The following is a 24,260-nucleotide window of genomic DNA, read 5'->3' on the forward strand; positions in this document are numbered from 1 at the left end:
ACTTAAGTTGTGCTCTTACAAGGGAACCTCCCCATCGCACCCGCCTCAGATTTAGTTATAAGATGGCACAGTGGATAGGCCTTGAAAACCGGAACACAGATCAATCGAGAAAACAGGAAGAAGTTGTGTGGAACTATGAAAAAAATAAGCAAAATATACAAACTGAGAAGCCCATGTGTAAGATAGGCAACATTAAGGAAAACGTGAGACAAGGGGCGCCGTGGTCCTGTGGTTAGCGTAAGCGGCTGCGGAATGAGAGGTCGTTGGTTCAAGTCTTCACTCGAGCGGAAAATTTTAATTTTTTATTTTCAGACAATTATTATCTGTCCGTCCGTTATGTTTTCATCACTTTTATCGAGTGATTATCACATCCACAAGTAAACCTAAATCGGGCAAGGTAGAAGAATCTTTTTACCCATTCGCCAAGTGTACAAGTTAGGTGGTTCGACAACATATTCCTGTCATGTGACGCACATGCCGTCACCAGTGTCGTATAGAATATATCAGACGTGTTTTCTTGTGGAGGAATCGGTTGACCTATGACCTTGCGATCATATGTTTTCAGTTCCCATTGGAGAGGCACGTCCTTTCGCCTACTAATCGCACGGTTTTGCGATGCGGTCGCAAAACACAGACACTAAACTTATTACAGTGAATAGAGACGTCAATGAACGAACGGACAGATCATAACTTTGCGAAGATAAAAAAAAGTAAACTTTTCACTAAAGGAAGGACTGGATCCAAGGACCTCTCGTTCCGCAGCCACTCACGCTAACCACAGGACCACGGCGCTCCTTGGCACGTACTCTCCTTGATGTTGGCTATCTTGCGCATGGACTACTCACTTTGTATATTTTGCTTATTTGTTACATAGTTCCACACAACTTCTTCCTGTTTTCTCGACTGATCTGTGTTCCGTTTTTCAAGGCCTATCCACTATGCCAACTTATAACTAAATCTGAGGGGGGGTGCGATGGGGAGGTTCCCTTGTTAGATTCCTGTCTGACCACACACTCGGAAATCGCTACATATACAGAAAATAAAGGTGAATTATTTGTGACAAGAAAAAGAAAAACTGTCATTGTCAGTTGTTTCACACACAGCAATTTCATCTTTCATTTATTAAATATATGGAAGTCACGAAATCGAAGATACTCATTAGTGAGAAAGCGCACTCTTATGTGTAAATAACATTGAATATATCAGAAACGCTTGATTCTGACGATTAATGAAGTCTCATAATGTGTTACAAACATGGAGAGGAAAAAAAAAATTTGGTACCCAGCAAAATGCGAACATACCTTCTTTGATACGGCAGTTTGTTGTCTTATCTACTGTGCTAATACAACTCACTTACTGGCAGTGCTTAGTTCTATGTAATTTAAGCTGAGAGAGACCCAGGCTGACTTCGTTGCCGAATGATGCGAGCATAAGCCTTAAATGCATGGAACTTCGGAGGTTTCTTGTATCAGGCTTCACAAAATTCCTTTGCATTGTTACTTAAAGGTTTTAAGTGTGTTTCGATAATTAATACGATAATTAATAAGTAAACCATATGAGGAAAAAAGTATGCCAAGTCACTAGTAATTTCAGCAAATACTCATGTGATATACACTAGCATAGCCGAACTTTGAAACTTAATGATTTTTTAAACTTTTAATTACGTAAAAAAACAGGCATATTGTGAGAATATTGACTGAAACTGTTTTTTATGTTATAATCGTTCATAGTAGCAAAAATACAAACCATAATTCTATCAAAGGAAAAAAGTCTATTATGAAATCACTTTCCTCCTGGACGCATCCTAGTGATTATTTAGTAGCAGTCACTAAATACTGAGCTGAAACCGCTCAATATGTTTAAAATAACAAATTCTAGGTGTAAATGAACCACTCTGAACCGAATGAGAGGGCCATAGCGAAACCCAAAAACTCTCGGTACAGTTGTAGAAAAATCGGCAAGAAGACCGATCGGTAACAGGTCTCAGAAACTCACTGAATAGGAACTTCAGATAAAGAACCGAAAATGACGTCACTACCGAGGTTAACACACTGCACAGATCGGTATGAACGATACAGAAGGACATAGGCGGCACTAATGGCGGCGCCTCCGATGTCAACTGCGTCCTCTCGCCCATAGCGAGAAAGCTGCCAGCTGACCTCGGCGTCACCTGCTGTGTGCTCTGGGACCTCCACTACGTCGTTATTATCACTCCACAAAGCGTTCCGCGCGGCCACACTTGCGTTTTTGAAGTTGAATCCTCAGCGCCAAAACAAGCGACAGTTATAGGGATGCTGGAGGGGGCCGATGGGGCCACACACAGCGTGTTCTTCTGCCACCGTCACAGGGGAAGGCGCATCCTCAAGGCCAGATGCTGGTCGGATAGGCCGAGACCCATTTCCCAGCGCCAGTTTACGCTGCTCACTTTGCATTCCCAAGTAGTGTGTGCAACACATGTAGTATAATGCATGTGGCGAAGTGCTAAATTACAGTTCTTTCGATGTGTGTGACAGAAAAAATGGAACATGACAACGAACGTATTATTTTTTATGTTCAAGCTTAAACTTTTTTTACGACATTCAAACCGCATATTATAAAAATAGACAAAAAAGAAAAGGTGGTAGAGTAGCTGTGACATCTAGTGTTGTTAGTGAATGTTGGGACGAGATGGACAAAGTAGAGAAAGAGACCTTGGGTAACACTAATAAAAACATTCAGTCACGGTAGTATACATACATCAAAAGAAGTTTTGCATCACCTCGATTCCGAGAGTTCCGGAACCTGTACAGAAAATTGGAACAGAGATCAACATAAACATCATTTCCGCTCTTTTTATTGCTCACGAAAACCACACACTGTATGTCGTACCACCATACAGCGAGAATTTTAGTGGTGGTGGTCCAGACTGCTGTACACACAGGTACCTCTAATACCCAGTAGCACGCCCTTTTGTACTGATGCATGCCTGTATTCGTCATGGCATACTATCCACAAATTCATCAAAGCGCTGTTGGTCCAGATTGTCCCACTCCTCAACGGCGATTCGGCGTAGATTCCTCAGAGTGTTTGGTGGGTCAGGTAGTCCATAAACAGCCCTTTTGTATCCATTCCAGGCATGTTCGATAGGGTTCATGTCTAGAGGACATGCTGGCCACTCTAGTCGAGCGATGCCGTTATCCTGAAGGAAGTCATTCACGAGATGTGCACGATGGGGGCGAGAATTGTCGTCCACGAAGACGAATGCCTCGCCAATGTGCTGCCGATATGGTTGCACTATCGGTCGGAGGATGGCATTCACTTATCGTAAAGCCGTTATGGCGCTTTCTAAGACAACCAGCGGCGTACGTCGGCCCCACATAAGGCCACCCCAAAACAACAAGGAAACTCCACCTTGCTGCACTCGCTGGACAGAGTGTCTAAGGCATTCAGTCTGACCAGGTTGCCTCCAAACACGTCTCCAACGACTGTCTGGTTGAAGGCACAAGCGACACCAATCGCTGAAGAGAACGTGATGCCAATCCTGAGCGGTCCATTGGGCATTCTTGGGTCCATCTGTAACGCGCTGCATGGTGTCGTGGTTGCAAAGATGGACCTCCCCATGGACGTCGGGAGTGAAGTTGCGCTTCATGCAGTCTACTGCGCATAGTTTGAGTCGTAACACGACGTCCTGTCCCTGCACGAAAAGCATATTCAACATGGTGGAGTTTGCTGTCAGGGTTCCTCCGAGCCATAATCCGTAGGTAGCGGTCATCCACTGCAGTAGTAGCCCTTGGGAGGCCTGAGCGAGGCATGTCATCAATAGTTCATGTCTCTCTGTATCTCATATATGTCCGAACAACATCGCTATGGTTCACTCCGAAACGCCTGGGCACTTGCTTTGTTGAGAGCCCTTACTGACACAAAGTAACTGCCAGTATTGACCGTCTCGGCATGTTTGATGTACAGACAACGTTACCGTGTACATCCTTCCTGGTGGAACGACTGGAAGTGATCGGCTGTCGCTGCTCATGCATGGTTGTTTACAACTTTGGGAGGGTTTAGTGACAGTCAAAGGGACGGTGTCTGTGATACAATATCCACATTCAACGTCTATCTTCAGGATTTCTGAGAACTGGGTTAATGCAAAACTTTTTTGATGCGTAAAAGGACCAACAATACGTGAAACTTAATATTTAAATTTTATGAAATGTATCTGGTAAATTACATTTCTTACATTAAGTACATTATATCACAATATATGTGCTTCATTGACTTATAGAATATTAGAATTATCTTGTTATGAGAGCAGTCTTCTTTTATTCATCAATGTTTGCACATCGGTTTTGTCAGCGTGCAGAACCTGCGGTAGAACAGAACTATTCTTTGAACTGGTCTCTTGCATGTGTTCGTGCCGGAATGGTGCCGGAATGGTGTCCAAAGGACCCGATAACGTGTCCTCAAAGTTGAATCCATCGTTTTCCCTCATAAAGTTGTGCAGTACACAAATGGCCTTAACATCGATATCAACCAAGTCTATACTAACGTCAACCTGACGGTGGAATATATGTCATTTATTGGCTAAAATACCAAGTGCACGTTACACGTACCGCCTGGCATTCAATCAACAGCAGTTAAAAATTCTTTTAATGTTGGTCATGTCCTTGCCAGGGTATTTTCACATAGAGCAAAGGCTTCATCTGTCGCAATTTCATGTGGCCATAATAGTCGTTAGGTGAGAGAGCTGGTTGTGGTGTCGGTAAGTTGTTGGAAAAGAGTACCTTGCCAAAATTAGTACTCTTCAGTATGTGTGGTTGGCTGATTTGGTGGAGGGGACAAAATAGCGAAGTCATTGGTCCCATCAGATTGGGGAAGGAAGTCGACCGTGCCCTTTCGGAGGAACCATCCCGGCATTTCCCTGAAGCGATTTTAGGGGAATCACGGAAAACCTAAACCAGAGTAGCTGGACGCGGGTTTGAACCGTAGTCCTCCCGAATGCGAGACTAGTGTGCGACACCTCGCACGCCCCAACATCACATATCTCAAACTGTAATTTGCGTCAGTTGCCGCCATTAAAACTTTTCAAAAATATTTCTTGTAGTTAAAGTATTCACTGCTCGATCTCTATGGATTAATCACTCCAATATGCTTACCGTCACTACATCTCACACAATGTGGAAAATTAGCATTGTTTTCAAATTGTAAACCAGTATTAAAGCAGTCTTCAAGAGTTAACTGTTTCATATATCGGTCCTGCATTGTTTCCCAGTTTGCTGACCATGTCTCTTCAATATTGTTTGAAGTTGTTGATACGTCCAAGTAGAAACAAGAAGTGTAAAAAGTGATGGAATTCCTATTTGCGAGATACCTACAACGTAACATTTATAATTACATAAAAGTAGATCAAATATGTATATTAAGTGTTTTTTGAGGGAAGGATGTGCAAAATAAGTGGAAGAGTATAAAGGATAGCTACTACAAAAATGTGAAAAATCGGGTTAGCAAATGTGGAAAGCCATCACAATCCAGAAAACATTACATTTATCACATACAACTGTCATTTCTCCAATCTCCATGTGTAGAATAGACAGAGAGTACTGCATGTTTATAATGTTACTGCATTTTTAGGTTCCTGTTCATAAACAAAAAGTTCATAGATTTGTGATAATGCCGGCCAGGGAGGCCGAGCGGTTCTAGGCGCTACAGTCTGGAACCGCGCGACCGCTATGACCGCAGGTTCAAATCCTGCCACGGGCATGGATGTGTGTGCTGTCCTTAGGTTAGTTAAGTTTAAGTAGTTCTAAGTTCTAGGGGACTGATGACCTCAGAAGTTAAGTCTCATAGTGCTCAGAGCCTTTGTGATAATGGCATTCATTGAACAATTTTAATTTGTGTTGGAAATCAAATGATGGAGCAAGCGTAGCCTTTCTTGTAAAAATATATTGTACAGCCTTTATAATTTGAAACTAAAATTATTGTCAGAAAGAATAAGTTATAGCATCGTTACAAGTGCATAATCCAGTAAGAATAGTTATTAAATAACTAATGGTTCAAATGGCTCTGAGCACTATGGGACTTAACATCTGTGGTCATCAGTCCCCTAGAACTTAGAACTACTTAAACCTAACTAACCTAAGGACATCACACACATCCATGCCCGAGGCAGGATTCGAACCTGCGACCGGAGCGGTCATGCGGTTCCAGACTGAAGCGCCTTTAACCGCACGGCCACACCGGCCGGCAAATAACTAATGTAAAAAGCAGTAGGTAGTTTGCCTAGTGGCTAAGATCTAAAAATCATGATAACGTCTTTGCCTAAATATGTCCATCGGTGGTAGTTTTCTTGGTAATAGTGGTCACAGTAACTAGGTGGCGGTGGCATGGGTGTAACATAGGGAGGTAGGGGTGGGTTTGGGTGTTCAATACTGCCCCCCTCCATCGCGGAATGTCAAGAAAAAAAAAAGGCGAAGCAATTTTATAATCAATTTCCGGGGTTTTCCTAGTTCACTCTACGTCAGCCCCATCCGAGAATTGCGGCCGGTGGGCGCGCCCGCGTCCCGCGGGCACCAAGCTGTGTAGTTCAGCGCCCCGTCCGCGACCGTGTGTCGCTTGTGTCGGCATATGAGCTAGAGAGACAGCTGAGGAGCGAGTGAGACTGCACAGCACTGCTCTGCGCTGGACTGTCCCGCGGTCAGGTCCAAAGTAAACAAAGTAACAGAGGAAGCGCAGCTCTGTAAAAGAGGCCGATGAGCCGTAAAACAAGCAAACCATTTACCATTTAGGTAACAACTAGAGTTCGTGTGGCACTATTACTAAGCAAAGCTTTAGATAACAATATCCAAAACAAGAATCGAAGAATATCTTAGTTGTTTTCTGACCCACAGGTTCACATGCACACTCGTCATATGTACAATATCTACAATAGGCGTCTTCTGAAAAATATATCAGTTTCTTAAATGAACTAGAGTCATAAATATTCTATTTTAGAAATAACTTGATGTAAAGGATATAGAGTCTCATTCTTACTGTTAGCAGTTACAAGTAGCCGGTCGGAGAGGCCGAGCGGTTAAAGGCGCTACAGTCTGGAACCGCACGACCGCTACGGTCGCAGGTTCGAATCCTGCCTCGGGCATGGATGTGTGTGATGTCCTTAGGTTAGTTAGGTTTAAGTAGTTCTAAGTTCTAGGGGACTTATGACCACAGCAGTTGAGTCCCATAGTGCTCAGAGCCATTTGAACCATTTTTGAGTTACAAGTAAATATTTTTTGTTGTACTACGGGTTACATCTCTTTGTATCCCTTTTCAGAGTTTAGAAATCGGGTCCTTAGTTGTCTGTTTTGTATGTAATAATTTTAACCGACCAAGTGTGAACACTTATTAAAAAATAGAATTAAGGTCATAAAGCTCTTTAATATTTACAGTCAACATTGTTAAGGAAGACAATTAACATTTTACACTTTTTTCTTTTTCGAGGAAACTGTTTTGTCAATGTTTGGTACAATATTCCCTGAGACTGATAACCTCAAAGAATTAGTCAAATTTTTAACGCCAAGTAATGAACGTTCTTAGTTTTAGCAAGCTTTAAAATAGAGAAAAAGCGCTCACAGATACACGTGGAACCGAACATTGAGAGAACTTAGGCCGCGTGCTTGTGCGAAAGAGGATATTTCTCTCTTGGAAGAGAGCTGTAAAAGTCATCCAAAGTTTTACACATGAGAAAGCGGTCCTTCAGGCGGATATCGCACTGCAGATCAATCAGCTCTAGTTGAAGCACTTGTGAGACGTCCTATGCCGAAGGGAAAACGGGCGAAAAAATATATGTAAGGCCGATTGAAGCTGACTTATCTCCAAAAATCTGTTTTCAAACCGTTCTTGTAATTCGCAAATGATTGCAACATAATCTGAAAAATCCACATCTTCTTTAACGCTGTCTAGTGCAGGAAAGTGTCCACAATTCTTCTCGCGCAATTATTTTTCCCACAAAATAAGTATTTTTTGAAATGCTTGAATCGTCTGCACTAAATCAACGACATAGTGATTTTCTCGTTGGAGTGAAATGTTCAAAGTATTTAAATGACCGGGAAGGTCACTCAAAACAGCCAAATTTGCCACCCACTTAGAATCACAAAGTAATTCTTCTGGACGTCCTTTCATTTCCAAAAAGGTATTTATTTCGCCCCTCAAGGAGAAAAACCGATGAAGCACCTTTCCTCTGCTCAGCAATCTTACTTCGGTGTGGTAGGGGACGTCCGGGTATTCCGCTTCGATATCAGCCAGAAATTCTTTAAATTGGCGATGTGTGAGTCCATGCGAGCGAAGATAATTAACCGTTCGAAGAACTGTGTCCATAACATTTTTTGTGTTGACAATCTTCGCACAAATTGCCCCCTGGTGTATCAGACAATGGACTGTCGCGAATAAGGAACAGCCGACTTCATCCATTTTTGACCTCACGTAACTCAGAAATCCAGTGCGTATCCCTCGTAGGGCGGGGGCTCCATCCCTTGTTACACTGGTCAGGCGTTCCCATTTTAAACCAATTGACTCTAACACGTTTTCCACGGCTAGAAAAATATCCAAACCCGTGGTTGTGTCTTTTAATGGTATCAGATCGAGAAATTCTTCGGTGACACGCAGATTGTCGTCGACATCTCTAATGAATATGACGAGCTGAGATATGTCCGCAACGTCCGCGGACTCGTCAAGAGCGATCGAAAGTGAAATGAAGTTTGCCGCTCTCTCCATTAATTGATACTCCATATCTGAGACCATATCTTCGGCTCTGTGAGCAAAAGTTTGAGGCGAAAGAGCTATTTTTTCAAATTTTTCCGTGAGGTCTGGTGGACAATTACAAGCCGCCGAGTCGATCAGGCAATCCTTGATTAGATTCCCAGCAGCAAAGGATTTCCCTGCTTTCCCTTTCCTGCTCGTACCACGCCAAAAAAGAACATACAATTAATTTTGTACAATCCTGTTTTTAAAACACTTTTATCACTTTAACAATTAATTGTTTCATTCATTGAAACTCAAATAAAAAACTAACAAGAAAGATTGGTTTTAGATGCGTTTTCCCCCAGTTCCGCTGAAAAGGACAGCGATGTGTGGTCGCAAAATAAATTTTTATCTATTGCAATATTTTCGTACAGCTGCATGGTGAGGCTCGGCGGGCGGTCTGCACAGCTAGCTCAGCGACATGGCTCGGCCATTGCGACAACACACGAATTCGCCCAGGGCGCTGGCCGCGGGCGATCGTGGGCGCTAGCGCCCCAGCGGCACAGTTTGGACGAGCCTGCTCTACGTGAATACTAGGATAGACTTCCATTACAAGTCTACTTTATTACAAAGTCCGTCCGTTAAAACCCCCACTTCCTCCCCCAAATCAAATTCTGGCTACCACTATGGTTGCATGGTACCAAGGTGGGGTACATATAGGCCTATATATTTTACATATGTATGTGCAGTGTATATGTGGTAAAATATGTATCTCTTAAAACAAATCGTAAAATTTTACTCTGGGTAATTACAGTTTTCCCTTTTTTCGACAGGACCTCTAGGATTATGGCTGTCGATCGAACAGAATGTAGACAAGATGCCGACAACAACACCGCATGCCGGCCGTGTGGCCGTGCGGTTCTAGGCGCTTCAGTCTGGAATCGCCTGACCGCTACGGTCGCAGGTTCGAATCCTGCCTCGGGCATGGATGTGTGTGATGTCCTTAGGTTGGTTAGGTTTAATTAATTCTAAGTTCTAGGGGACTGATGACCACAGATGTTAAAGTCCCATAGTGCTCAGAGCCATTTGAACCATTTGAGCCACAACACTGCACAAAAAGAAATAAACACACCGACACGTGCAGTACAACATACAGCCTCTCCCGCTGTTCGCAAAGCCCAAAAGCAGAAATCAAGTCCGTTTCCGAAGAAATGGAAACAGGATGAGCTTGAAAAAAAATTTGTTAGGCGTTCTGCAAACGAGTTTGCAACGACCGCAATCAAAGGAACCTAGAACTGATGACTGGATGAAATGTTCTTGCTTTCGCAAATGCACCTTATTAAGAACTTTTCCCAGCTGACAAGATGCATTTTCAATTAAAATATTTGCAATTGGTTCAGTCCTACAGACAAGCACAACCGTCCAGAATTACATCTGTGTGACACCGGCTATCATCTCATCCCACAAGCAGGGCACCTACAATGAACTCTGAGAAAGCGTGAGAAGAATCAGTCCTGTTCCTTTTCCATTGTAGACAATATAATAAAATTGATAATAAAACTTCATTTACCTCAGAGTAATTGATAGTTTTTCTTCAGCCCTGTAGCGTCTCCTGGCCAATCGTCATAAAAAGAGTGTGACAGAATTTTTTCCGTGCGTGTAAGACCAGTTAACATGTATCGATATAGTGTCACGCACACGGCGAAAGAGAAATAATTGAAACACGAATAAACATGACCAAGTGAAGCAATAAAGCAAGACTGTGTAAACATTTCACGAATATATTATCTGTGTATGTAGAACATTCATAATTATTTGACGTTTTAGGCATTTTTTAACTTTGAATCCATGACATATTACTATCTTTGACAATCGTATTCTTGTTAAATGAATTAATGATTATGATCTGTGCCTCAGATTAAAAGGACAATTTAGTACATGTATAAATAGTAAAAAGCATTGTAATAATTGCTGTGTTCTCTTTGGGTTTCGTTACGAGTAACATTTGCGTGTTAAGCAAATGTATATGCTGGCCGTGAGTCTTTTGTTCATGTAGCTTGAGATCCGCCATTAGGCGAGTTGTTGTAAAAAGACATTTTCAGCATTTAATTTAGCGGAAGCTGCTGTACCAATCTGCCAGAGCAACGGCCGCAGACGCGGCACATTTAAAAAATATTTATTTTAGGCATCGCAGTCGTCTCGCCGGTAAAGTGAGGTTGTTGTAGTCTTCAGTCCTGAGACTGGTTTGATGCAGCTCTCCATGCTACTCTATCCTGTGGAAGCTTCTTCATCTCCCAGTACCTACTGCAACCTACATCCTTCTGAATCTGCTTAGCGTATTCATCTCATGGTCTCCCTCTACGACTTTTACCCTCCACGCTGCCCTCAAATGCTAAATTTGTGATCCCTTGATGCCTCAAAACATGTCCTACCAACCGATCCCTTCTTCTAGTCAAGTTGTGCCACAAACTTCTCTTCTCCCCAATCCTATTCAATACCTACTCATTAGTTACGTGATCTACCCAACTTATCTTCAGCATTCTTCTGTAGCACCACATTTCGAAATCTTCTATTCTCTTCTTGTCTAAAGTATTTATCGTCCATGATTCACTTCCATACATGGCTACACTCCATACAAATACTTTCAGAAACGACTTCCTGACACTTAAATCTATACTCGATGTTAACAAATTTCTCTTCTTCAGAAACGCTTTCCTTGCCATTGCCAGTCTACATTTTATATCCTCTCTACTTCGACCATCATCAGTTATTTTACTCCCTAAATAGCAAAAATCCTTTACTACTTTAAGTGTCTCATTTTCTAATCTAATCCCCTCAGCATCACCCGATTTAATTTGACTACATTCCATTATCCTCGTTTTGCTTTTGTTGATGTTCATCTTATATCCTCCTTTCAAGACACTGTCCATTCCGTTCAACTGCTCTTCCAAGTCCTTTGCTGTCACTGACAGAATCACAATGTCATCGGCGAACCTCAAAGTTTTTACTTCTTCTCCATGAATTTTAATACCTACTCCGAATTTTTCTTTTGTTTCCTTTACTGCTTGCTCAGTATACAGATTGAATAACATCGGGGATAGGCTACAACCCTGTCTCACTCCCTTCCCAACCACTGCTTCCCTTTCATGCCCCACGACTCTTATAACAGCCATCTGGTTTCTGTACAAATTGTAAATAGCCTTTCGCTCCCTGTATTTTACCCCTGCCACCTTAAGAATTTGAAAGAGAGTATTCCAGTTAACATTGTCAAAAGCTTTCTCTAAGTCTACAAATGCTAGAAACGTAGGTTTGCCTTTTCTTAATCTTTCTTCTAAGGTAAGTCGTAAGGTTAGTATTGCCTCACGTGTTAAAACATTTCTACGGAATCCAAACTGATCTTCCCCGAGGTCCGCTTCCACAAATTTTTCCATTCGTCAGTAAAGAATTCGCGTTAGTATTTTGCAGCTGTGACTTATTAAACTGATAGTTCGGTAATTTTCACATCTGTCAACACCTGCTTTCTTTGGGATTGGAATTATTATATTCTTCTTGAAGTCTGTGGGTATTTCGCCTGTCTCATACACCTTGCTCACCAGATGGTAGAGTTTTGTCATGACTGGCTCTCCCAAGGCCATCAGTAGTTCTAATGGAATGTTGTCTACTCCCGGGGCCTTGTTTCGACTCAGGTCTTTCAGTGCTCTGTCAAACTCTTCACGCAGTATCTTATCTCTCATTTCGTCTACATCTACATCCTCTTCCATTTCCATAATATTGTCCTCAAGTACATCGCCCTTGTATAAACCCTCTATATACTCCTTCCACCTTTCTGCCTTCCCTTCTTTGCTTAGACCTGGGTTACCATCTGAGCTCTTGATATTCATACAAGTGGTTCTCTTCTCTCCAAAGGTCTCTTTAATTTTCCTGTAGGCAGTATCTATCTTACCCCTAGTGAGACAAGCCTCTACATCCTTACATTTGTCCTCTAGCCATGCCTTCTTAGCCATTTTGCACTTCCTGTCGATCTCATTTTTGAGACGTTTGTATTCCTTTTTGCCTGCTTCATTTACTGCGTTTTTATATTTTCTCCTTTCATCAATTAAATTCAATATTTCTTCTGTTACCCAAGGATTTCTATTAGCCCTCGTCTTTTTACCTACTTGATCCTCTGCTGCCTTCACTACTTCATTCCTCAGAGCTACCCATTCGTCTTCTACTGTATTTCTTTCCCCCATTCCTGTCAATTGTTCCCTTATGCTGTCCCTGAAACTCTGTACAACCTCTGGTTTAGTCAATTTATCGATGTCCAATCTCCTTAAATTCACACCTTTTTGCAGTTTCTTCAGTTTTAATCTACAGTTCATAACCAATAGATTGTGGTCAGAGTTCACATCTGCCCCTGGAAATGTCTTACAATTTAAAACCTGGTTCCTAAATCTCTGTCTTACCATTACATAATCTATCTGATACCTTCTAGTATCTCCAGGATTCTTCCATGTATACAACCTTCTTTTATGATTTTTGAACCAAGTGTTAGCTATGATTAAGTTGTGCTCTGTGCAAAATTCTACAAGGCGGCTCCCTCTTTCATTTCTTCGCCCCAATCCATATTCACCTACTATGTTTCCTTCTCTGCCTTTTCCTACTGACGAATTCCGGTCACCCATGACTATTAAATTTTCGTCTCCCTTCACTACCTGAATAATTTCTTTTATCTCATCATACATTTCATCTATTTCTTCATCATCTGCAGAGCTAGTTGGCATATAAACTTGTATTACTGTAGTAGGCATGGGCTTTGTGTCTATCTTGGCCACAATAATGCGTTCACTATGCTGTTTGTAGTAGCTACTCCGCACTCCTATTTTTTTATTCATTATTAAACCTACTCCTGCATTACCCCTATTTGATTTTGTATTTATAACCCTGTAATCACCTGACCAAAAGTTTTGTTGCTCCTGCCACCGAACTTCACTAATTCCCACTCTATCTAACTTTAACCTATCCATTTCCCTTTTCAAATTTTCTAACCTACCTGCCCGATTAAGGGATCTGACATTCCACGCTCCGATCCGTAGAACGCCAGTTTTCTTTCTCCTGATAACGACGTCCTCTTGAGTAGTCCCCGCCCGGAGATCCGAATGGGGGACTATTTTACCTCCGAAATATTTTACCCAAGAGGACGCCATCATCATTTAATCATATAGTAAAGCTGCATGTCCTCGGGAAAAATTACGGCTGTAGTTTCCCCTTGCTTTCAGCCGTTCGCAGTACCAGCACAGCAAGGCCGTTTTGGTTAATGTTACAAGGCCAGATCAGTCAATCATCCAGACTGTTGCCCCTGCAACTACTGAAAAGGCTGCTTCCCCTCTTCAAGAACCGCAAGTTTGTCTGGCCTCTCAACAGGTACCCCTCCGTTGTGGTTGCACCTACGGTACGGCCATCTGTATCGCTGAGGACGCAAGCCTCCCCACCAACGGCAAGGTCCATGGTTCATGGGGAGAAAGCGAGGTAACATAATAATATTTAACATTTTCTTACAGCTTCCAGCAGTGACGGCAGACTATATCATATTATTCAGTGCATTTCTCAGTTGAATTGGAAGGTACTGTGCGAATTGTTCTATGCGATCACAAAAATATAACGAATAACTGTGTTATGACTTTATCATTTTCACATTTTGTGGCGAAGTCTGCTCTATGAAACTAAAGCAATATTTTACATTTTTTCCCTGAGATTAAGAGAACGTGGGCTAGCCGCGCTCCTGTTCTAATTAACAGTACTCAAGTTCAGATACAGTTTTCTTTCTTTCTTCATTACGTTACAGTAGCAAGTGAATGTTTCCTACATGATTATAAAGAGCTGATGTGGAAAAGCAATAATTTGATCCACGGTGTGCCACATTTATGATTAATGTGTTTATTCCCTCTCCCACTCCATGTCTGAACTTAGCATACGTGTGCTAGTGTGACTCATACAGCCAAAGTGAAACATTTACTCAACATTACTCGAAGTTGCTTGCTTTTATGAAGAAAGAATTACCAAGTAAAGGCAGTGTAATAACATTGAATCAAACCCATAGCAACTTGTTACAAATAATTTTGTGTACTGCCATCAGCTCTCAGTTTCAGTCTGAACATTGCCAATCCAAACTTTAATATCGTAAAGCAAAGTTACTAGTTACCATGTACCAACTTACTTGCTGCTACACATATATAATCATATCTAAGTAAATAAAACCACAAGCCGAATAAAATTAGCTCCAGTAGTAAAAAAATGAGAGGAGGAGTATGGCAGACGGAATAGCTCTTACGCAACATCGTAGTCGAATGTTTCTTCCTCTACTTATGATCGACAGTAGTTAGCAGAGTTTCGTATGACTTAATAGACATCCCGTAATATTAAAAAAACTTTTCAGGGTTTTCTGTTAGTTTGTTGTCCAATAGACTGAATTTTTCGCCGGCCGCGGTGGCCGCGCGGTTCTGGCGCTGCAGTCCGGAACCGCGGGACTGCTACGGTCGCAGGTTCGAATCCTGCCTCGGGCATGGGTGTGTGTGATGTCCTTAGGTTAGTTAGGTTTAAGTAGTTCTAAGTTCTAGGGGACTTATGACCTAAGATGTTGAGTCCCATAGTGCTCAGAGCCATTTGAACCATTTGAACTGAATTTTTCTCTTTCTGATCTGTCGTCAATTATTGGTTGAATCCAAAAAAATTCTTTGTCTGCGTCTTCTCCGTTGAACCAGTAACAACACAGGAAGTATTGTTGTTGCAGATCGTTTTCTTAATACGTACATTTCTATATTTTTGTACTGCGATGTCACCCACACAGGTCTTAAACGCTGCTGAGCCAGACATGGCCACAATCACGTCTTCGGACGCTAGGACGCGTTGTGTTGAATAAAGCTACTATATATGGGGCCAAGCGTGGCCACTACCAGGCTACTTTTGAAGCTCCTTCGTTTGACAATGGGCATCCAGCTTCAAAAAACTCAAGTGTGTCCGTAGCCTTAGACAAAATAAGATGACTGTTTTATGATTGCGTGGTGTCTGATCTTTGGGCAATGATTTCTCAACCTTCTGTGCGGGCGCACAATTCCGTTCGACCTCGTGCGGAAATCACAAAGTAGCATGGAGGACATGGGCGGGGACTGAGAAGTGATGGCGCTAGGTGGGAAAGTGGGTCGAGATACACTGTGTCCAAATGGCGTAATGGTCAACGCAGCTGTCTCGTAAATAAGGGATCCCGGGTTCGTATCCCGTTCCAGCACACATTTTCACTTGTCGCTGCTGATTCCACATAAAGTCACGATGCAGCTGATGTCAACGTTTCGTCCCTTACTTTTGTCCCCCATCCACACTCGAATTACATAACGTGACTTTTAATATACCGATCAAAAGATCGTATATTACTTGGTTAGCGAAGCTAGAAGGGCTTAGCGGAGGAGGTAAGCGCGCCACAGCGACTGGGGTCTGTTACTGCACTACTGGCCATTAAAATTGCTACACTACGAAGATGATGTGCTACAGACTCGAAATTTAACCGACAGGAAGAAGATGCTGTGGTATGCAAATGATTAGCTTTTCAGAGCGTTCATACAAGGCTGGCGCCGGTGGCGGCACCTACAATGTGCTCACATGAGGAAAGTTTCCAACCGATTTCTCATACACAAACAGCAGTTGACCGGCGTTGCCTGGTGAAACATTGTTATGATGCCTCGTGTAAGGAGGAGGAATGAGCACCATCACGTTTCTCACTTTGATAAAGGTCGGATTGTAGCCTATCGCAACTGCGGTTTATCGTATCGCGACATTGCTGTTCGCGTTGGTCGAGATCCAATGACTGTTAGCAGAATATGGATTCGGTGGGTTCAGGAGGGTAATACGGAACGCCGTGCTGGATCCCAACGGCCTCGTATCACTATGAGTCGAGATGACAGGCATCTTTATGGTTGTAACGGATCGAGCAGCCACGTCTCGATCCTTCAATCAACAGATGGGGACATTCGCAAGACAACAACCATCTGCACGGACAGTTCGACGACGTTTGCAGCAGCATGGGCTATCAGCTCAGAGACCATGGCTGCGGTTACCCTTGACGCTGCATCACAGACAGGAGCGCCTGCCATGGTGTACTCAACGACGAACCTGGGTGCACGAATGACAAAACGTCATTTTTTCGGATGTATCCAGGTTCTGTTTATAGCATCATGATGGTCGCATCCGTGTTTGGCGTCATCGCGGCGAACGCACATTGGAAGTGTGTATTCGTCATCGCCATACTGGTGTATCGCCCGGCGTGATAGTATGGGGTGCCTTTGGTTACGCGTGTCGGTCACCTCTTGTTCGCATTCACGGCACCTTGAACAGTGGACGTTAATTTTCAGATGTGTTACGACCCGTGGCTCTCCCCTTCTTTCGATCCCAGTGAAACCCTACATTTTAGCAGGATAATGCACGACCGGATGATGCAGGTCCTGACGGGCCTTTCTGGATACAGATGATGTTCGACTGTTGCCCTGGCCAGCACATTCTCCAGATCTCTCACTAATTGAAAACGTCTGGTCAATGGTGTCCGAGCAACAGGCTCGTCACAATACGTCAGTCACTACTCTTGATGAACTGTGGTATCGTGTTGAAGCTGCATGGGCACCTGAACCTGTACACGCCAACCAAGCTCTGACTCAATGCCCAGGCGTATCAAGGCCGTTATTATGGCCAGATGTGGTTGTTCTGGGTACTGATTTTTCAGGATCTATGCACAGAAATTGCGTGAAAATGAAATCACATGTCAGTTCTAGTATAATATATTTGTCCAATGAATACGTTTACCATCGGCATTTCTTCTTGGTGTAGCAATTTTAATGGCCAGTAGTGTAGAAAGAGATTCCGTGGAAGGCGTAGTCTCACACCCAAACCTCCAGATGTCAGACAGTCAGATCGATTCCAGACTTTGTACATCGTTACAGTATCAACCCAAACACCGATATAGCTTGTGCTAAGCGCTGTTGTCCAGGAGAAAATGCATAACTGCTAAGTAATAAGTACATGACCCGCGGAGCATGGGAAAAGCACAACTGTGGGCATCCGTCTCGTGGAGCTCCCGTGGGAAGTTGGTAGAGCTCTAGCTCGTCGTATCAAGAGTCACTGTTTGGAGTCAACGTGTTGCCAGTTTTTGGTCTATATGAAACAGTTATATGAGATAACATATTCCTCTCATGTAACATGACTGATCAGAATTTATAGGTGAACTGCGGTGCTGTCAGTCACTTACTCTACTATTCTTGTTTTTATTCTTATTGTTGTTATTGTTAATACTTCGCAAGTTTGATGTAATTATTTCTTTATGCTTCTGTTGTGTTTATTCTGCGAAACTGTATATATATTGTATAAGTTTGCAACTTTCAAATAAACGAAAGGAATGCAGACTACCAATGGAATATTGCTATAAACTCCGACCAGTCCTTTTACACGTCAAGAACATATTGTCCCATACAACACTTTAGCAAGTACTACAGTATAAAAATTGATAAAAACACGGCTCGAACTGGGGACGCCTTGTACGAGAAACTAACGCTCTAGCAACTTCCGAAAGGGAGCTCTGCGTGACAGATGTTCACAGTTATACTTTTCCTCTGCTCTGTAGGTCATTTATTACCTGTTACGTACTGTTTACGCACGTTCTCCTGGGCGAGAGCACGTAGCCCAAACTATATCGGAGTTTGGTTGATACTCTGTCGATGTACAGCGTTTGCTACTGATCTGACCGACATCTCCAGGTTTGAGCGTCAGATGCTGTAATGTTATGCAGTCTCGGAACAAAAAATCTACTGAATGTTTCGTAGTTTTGCATAGCTGTAGGTAATGTGGCACAATGGGCACAGCTGGTTTTCATATTTCGGCAATCATGAGCCAAGTACAACTATATATGAATGAGTTGTATGAACCAAGAGTTGGAAGCAGTACCAGCATTAACCCACGACTGCTTTAAATTTCATCTTCATCTTAGTAGAGCAAATTATAGACTTTAAATAAAACTGCATTAGTACACAGGCCAGAAGAAATAATAAACATGTCAGTTTAAATGGGGATTTCTTCAAGTAATGTAACACTTTTTTTCTGAAAGCTTATTGGTTTTATTCGGTATTCGAGTACATTACATTATTCCTCACTCTTTTGGCTATACAACACTATTTGTCAATATAGTCCCTTACTGGGAAGGTCCGTACGCTCATTTGGTACTACATTAAAGGTCGACGTCGTAGCCGACATCAAATAGAATAACCCCTCAAAAGTCCCAGAAGACCACCGTCATTACTTTAGCGGCCGAGGGTACGCTTTGAACTTTTCCTTCGGCAGAGAGGTGGTGCGGCACCACCACAAGGATTTCCATTTTGTTCCGTGTTCGAATTGATGAACTCATGTTTCACCGCCTGTGACGATAATTGACAGAAAATTGTCACTATCAGCCTCTTAACGTTCAATCAATTCCTCACAGATGGTCCTTAGTCTTTATTCATGGTGTTTTGGTGGCCGGCGAGGGACCCAGCGGCACACACTCGAGCACGCCAGCTGCGGAACGAGTATGACAGCATTACCACCAGAGACATCGAGTTGAGCAGCGATGATTGTGATACGTCTATCATCACGAGTGAGTCTGTCCGCACGTCCCATGGTAGCAGAAGTCACAGGTATGTGCGGCTGGCCGACACACCGTATATCGGACAGGTTTGCGCAACCTTGTTACTGTGATTGCAGGCACTTCGACCGACGACTGACTGTGCTTTTGTTCACTGCCAGATCTCCATAGATACTCAGCAAGTGCCATCGAATGTCTGTGATGCTCTGGTTTCCCTAAAAAAGAAATTCAGTGACAAATCTCTGCTTGGAACGCATTTCCTTTACAGACGCCATTTTGAAGGCTTCTTATAGCACCGCCACCAGTCGGAACTTCATGAAACTATAGTGGCAGGAGTGGGGAATATTTCACCGTGTCCCGCAACAAATTACGTCCTTTTTCAACATAAATTGGCCGAGAAAAAAGTGTTGCATTATTTATTGAACGACCCTCGTAAATGGCTAAACTGTTCGAGGGAAACGCCTGGGATAAGCAGGTTCCCACGGTCCTCATATCGAACCGCGCGGGATAATACGTTAGCTGTTAAGGACAGTCTCGGCCTCAGGGTCCCTGGAATTTATAATACCCCGTGTGAGTGTGGACGCAACTGTATACGTCAGACCATTCGTACCGTTGCCGACCGCTATGCAGAACACCAATTGCATATTAAAAATAGAGAAATAGAAAAATCGGCAACTGCGGCACTAACAAACCTAAAGTACTGTTTGATGAAATAAAAATTTTGTCCCATGCCTTCACATACTGGGATTCTGTTATTAAGGAGAGTGTTGAAATAAGGATGAGCGAGAAGAACTTTAACTGTGATAGTGGATACTATCTGAGCGGTGCATGGAAATGAGCCCTTGATGCAGAGAAGCAACAGAGACATTTCTTGCAGTGTTTACTTTCCCACGGAAGCCGAGGCGCCACCAGCGCAGACATTGACATCGTCTGCGACAGCAGTACGTAATCGCCGACCAGTCACAAGCCGACCAATCAGAAGTCTTCCACGTTCTATATAAGGGCACCACACCAGCAGTGAAGAGTCGGTTGCTTCTGATGACGGCGATACAGGGTATTGTAGAAAGTTCGAGATTTTATCTCGAAGTGACGCGGCAACAAAAACCGAGAATGTTTTACATATCAGTGGCGTTGTGAAAGACTTCGTTGTCGTACTTTAAATATTATGTTATGGAATACAAATATTAAAGCTTTTGTATAATCTATGGGCCTTATTTATCTGATACAAGATTCAAAATTTGAAGGTGATTCATTAGTGAAGAACATCTGAATCCATCAGTTTTTAATGGCTGGTTTCCATCTAGAATTCTGTTACTTCATTTCTGTGTGATTTCAACTACTAAACTTTACTTTCTGTTAGATCAGACTGATTGTATGACAGATATTTCAGCTTGAGCTGCCCTCACCGTACTGAATGTTCAAATAACTTACGTGAACCCAACTGGGTAATATCCTCGAGAACTAGCTGCATTCTCATGAGTTATTTTCAATTCAGATTTATTTTCTTTTTATGTGCAGCGAAGAGATAGTAATATTATGTAATTAGCTTTGTCATATTGTAATTCTAGATGGGGGAGCGTTGTTATGTGACCCATTTCAACCGCTTGCAATATCTTACTATCTGCCCACAGACCTTGTTATGTTTTAATTTGTGGGCCTTCTTTTCCTTTCATTTTATTGGTGGAATTATAGTAGACTGCATTGCTGCTGCCTGTTTCTTGCAGTTAAGAACTGACACATTTGATTTTATATTTCATTTACGATGTAAGTGTAAACCTATGTGTTGTAACAGTTGATATTTACATTAGTGTTGGCTTCTCATTCTTTTCTACAGCATCTGACTGGCAACATTGCGTCTGATGAAATGTTGTAGCTATGTTGAAAATTTCAATTATTTCCGTGTTAGGATCATCACATACAGGTTTATCATATAATTAATGGCGTAAACGCATACAGTTAAACGTACACGATACTGGAAGCAAAAAAGTCTCAGTAAACATAGGGTCGAAAATGCATACCTTAAGAGCTACGAGCAATTTTACATCTTCGGTACTGTGAAGCAAATCTCTTCTACTGAAAGCTCTTTGCTACACATATTCTGGGAAGTGCTAATATGGAGCAAAACGAGAAAAGGAGTTGTGTTCCAAAGTACCGAAGATGAGCACGTGCTCATAGCTCTTAAGGTATGCGTTTTAGAGCACATGTTTACTGGGCATTTTTTGTTTTGTTTTGGTCCATATTATCACTTCCCAAAATATGAAAAGCAAAGAACTTGCAGCAGCAGAGATTTGCTTCACAGTATCGAATATGAAAAATTGCTCGTAGCTCTTAAGGTATGCATTTTCGACCCTATGTTTACTGAAACTTTTTTGCTTCTAGTATCGTGTACGTTCAACTGTACGCATTTACGCCGTTAATTATGGTACACCCTGTATACAAGATGTTTCAAGTAACACGAGGCTACTAAATATCTCGACCCATCGTACGAAATAAATATTCTAGGTGAAAAAGTAATGTTAGTATAGTAAAGGGGATCTGTTTGCGCTACAAATGGCCACCTTCTAAACACACCTCCTGCATGGATGGAGTCATCCTTGTGTTTTCAAATGAGAACCCCTCATTTTTATTGCATATTCAGATTCCACGCAAGAAAAAGAAAGGTGCGATTTTCTCAGTCCATTGGTTTCTTTCGTTGCAGATGGCACTGTAATCGACAAATATTAAGTGTGCCTCTTTTTGCGATTAAGCACTGACACATTTGACACTACATTTCATTTACGATGTAAATGTAATCCTTTCTGTTGTAACAGCTAATATTTATGTTAGAAATTTACTTCAGTTTTGCAAATTTAATTGTACGGTATAATACGGTTCGCCGTTTCAATGTCTAGAAAGGCTCTACGTTTAGTGCGATCCAGGAACAACATCGTTGTAATAGTTTCCTGTTCCCTCCGGTATGCACGGTGTCGGTGAGTTCCTTTGTCTTTCACTATTTTGTTTGTCGATTTCAGTGAGTCCTCTTGCCTCTTACCATTGGTGAATATCCACGGCTGATGCACCTTTCAGTATCACTTCATGAATATTTTACCTTATTACAATGGTTGTGGTTTTTATTACTGCAATTGGATGGAAGCACATACCGAAATAAGTCGCTCTGATGGGAAGGTTAGAGAGCGCTCACCGAAATCAAGCATTTCGATCCTATGGAGACTCACAACAAGACTACGGCACCATAAAAGTAGCTTTTTCTCAGAAATGTGTGTGTGTAGCCGTATTATTTGTGCTTTAGAATCACATTTGCAACAGTCAAGTAACGTTTCAATATCAGTATCAACCGTTAGAAGGCAGGCGTTTACACGTAAATGGTAAATGAAATGAAGAATCAAATGCGTCGGTTCTTATTAGCAAAAACAGGCACACTTGATATTTATCGACTACAGCGCCATCTACCACGAATGGATTGAGTAAACCGTACGTGTATCTGGCGTAGAATCCTACTACGGGGGAGGAAGTTCCCATGCGATAATACCAAGTTGGTCGTATCGACGCCGGAGGGCGGTTAGGAGGTGGCCATCCGTAGCACAGACAGGTATCCCCTTTACTAATGCTAATTTTTCACTTAGAAGGTTTTTTTCGTACAGTGCTTCGTTTTCGAAGTATTTAGTTTTCTCTAGTTTAAACGAACACCCTGCATATTGCACACCGTTGAGCCCGTGATAGCACGAGGTGACACAGACACTTCAACATTTATTAAATGCTTAAAACATGGGCATATTTATTTACACTGATCAGAATATATAAAGAGGAACAAGATAAATGCATAACTTTCTTCTTCTATCCCACTCTGACAATTCGATACTACTGTGGACCACTGATTGTCAATACAATATTCAATCACTTGCCAAATTAGTATCAGAGCAGCAGCGTCATGCTAGATGCATTCATTCTCACTGCGACATTTGCGAGATCTGGGAAGAATCCCAGTGCACAGCCACTTAAAAAGATGCATGAGGGATTTAATTTGGTTGCAGTGTCGAAGCGATGACGGTGTACCCTATTCGCGAACATAGCCCCCCTATCGGAGGACGATAAGCTCTGCACAGTGGCCCGAGGCGGCATGCTGGGGAATGTTTTCAATCTCGTCTTCCGAAGTAATATGTGCAGAGCACGTCACGCCTTGTGCGGCAGACCAAGACACCGTTGATACCGCATTCCTGCCCCCCCCCCCCCCCCCCCCGCCGGCCGCGGTGGTCTCGCGGTTCTAGGCGCGCAGTCCGGAACCGTACGACTGCTACGGTCGCAGGTTGGAATCCTGCCTCGGGTATGGATGTGTGTGATGTCCTTAGGTTAGTTAGGTTTAAGTAGTTCTAAGTTCTAGGGGACTTATGACCACAGCAGTTGAGTCCCATAGTGCTCAGAGCCATTTGAACCATTTTGAACCTGCCCGCCCCCCCCCCCCTCCAAGAAAAGGAAAAACAAAACATGCACATTGGCTCAGGGAACGACGCGAGGTGCTGCTGAAGGGGTTAGGTGTGGCGTCATTGCATTTGGTGTCAACCAAATTGCGTCCCAAGATTCCCCTCAGGAACCGCCGGAAACATCTGCAAAAAGCTGAAGGTAGAACCTCCATCCAGCGGCACAAGTGGGTGTTGCATTGGCGTTGCTGCGGACGTCGAAGGTTGCACGGTTTACGTGGGCTTAATGTCCGTGACTGACGCTCAGAACGGTTGCGTAGATGGACAGGAGTTGAGCTCCACGTCAGAGTCGTGACCCATGTGTCACCGGGAAAGCCTGCTCGGGGGCAGCAGTTTAGGTTGCAGCTGGGGTTGCTGACAGAGGATAATCTTCGGCAGGATCACTATAATCGCGTAAACGTAACTGGTTTTGGTGGCATGGATGAGTGCCTCTTTGGCAGCAAACTTTGTACGCGGTTTGGCCA

This window comes from Schistocerca nitens, chromosome 7, assembly GCF_023898315.1.
Source record: "Schistocerca nitens isolate TAMUIC-IGC-003100 chromosome 7, iqSchNite1.1, whole genome shotgun sequence".
In the NCBI taxonomy this organism is placed as follows: domain Eukaryota; kingdom Metazoa; phylum Arthropoda; class Insecta; order Orthoptera; family Acrididae; genus Schistocerca; species Schistocerca nitens.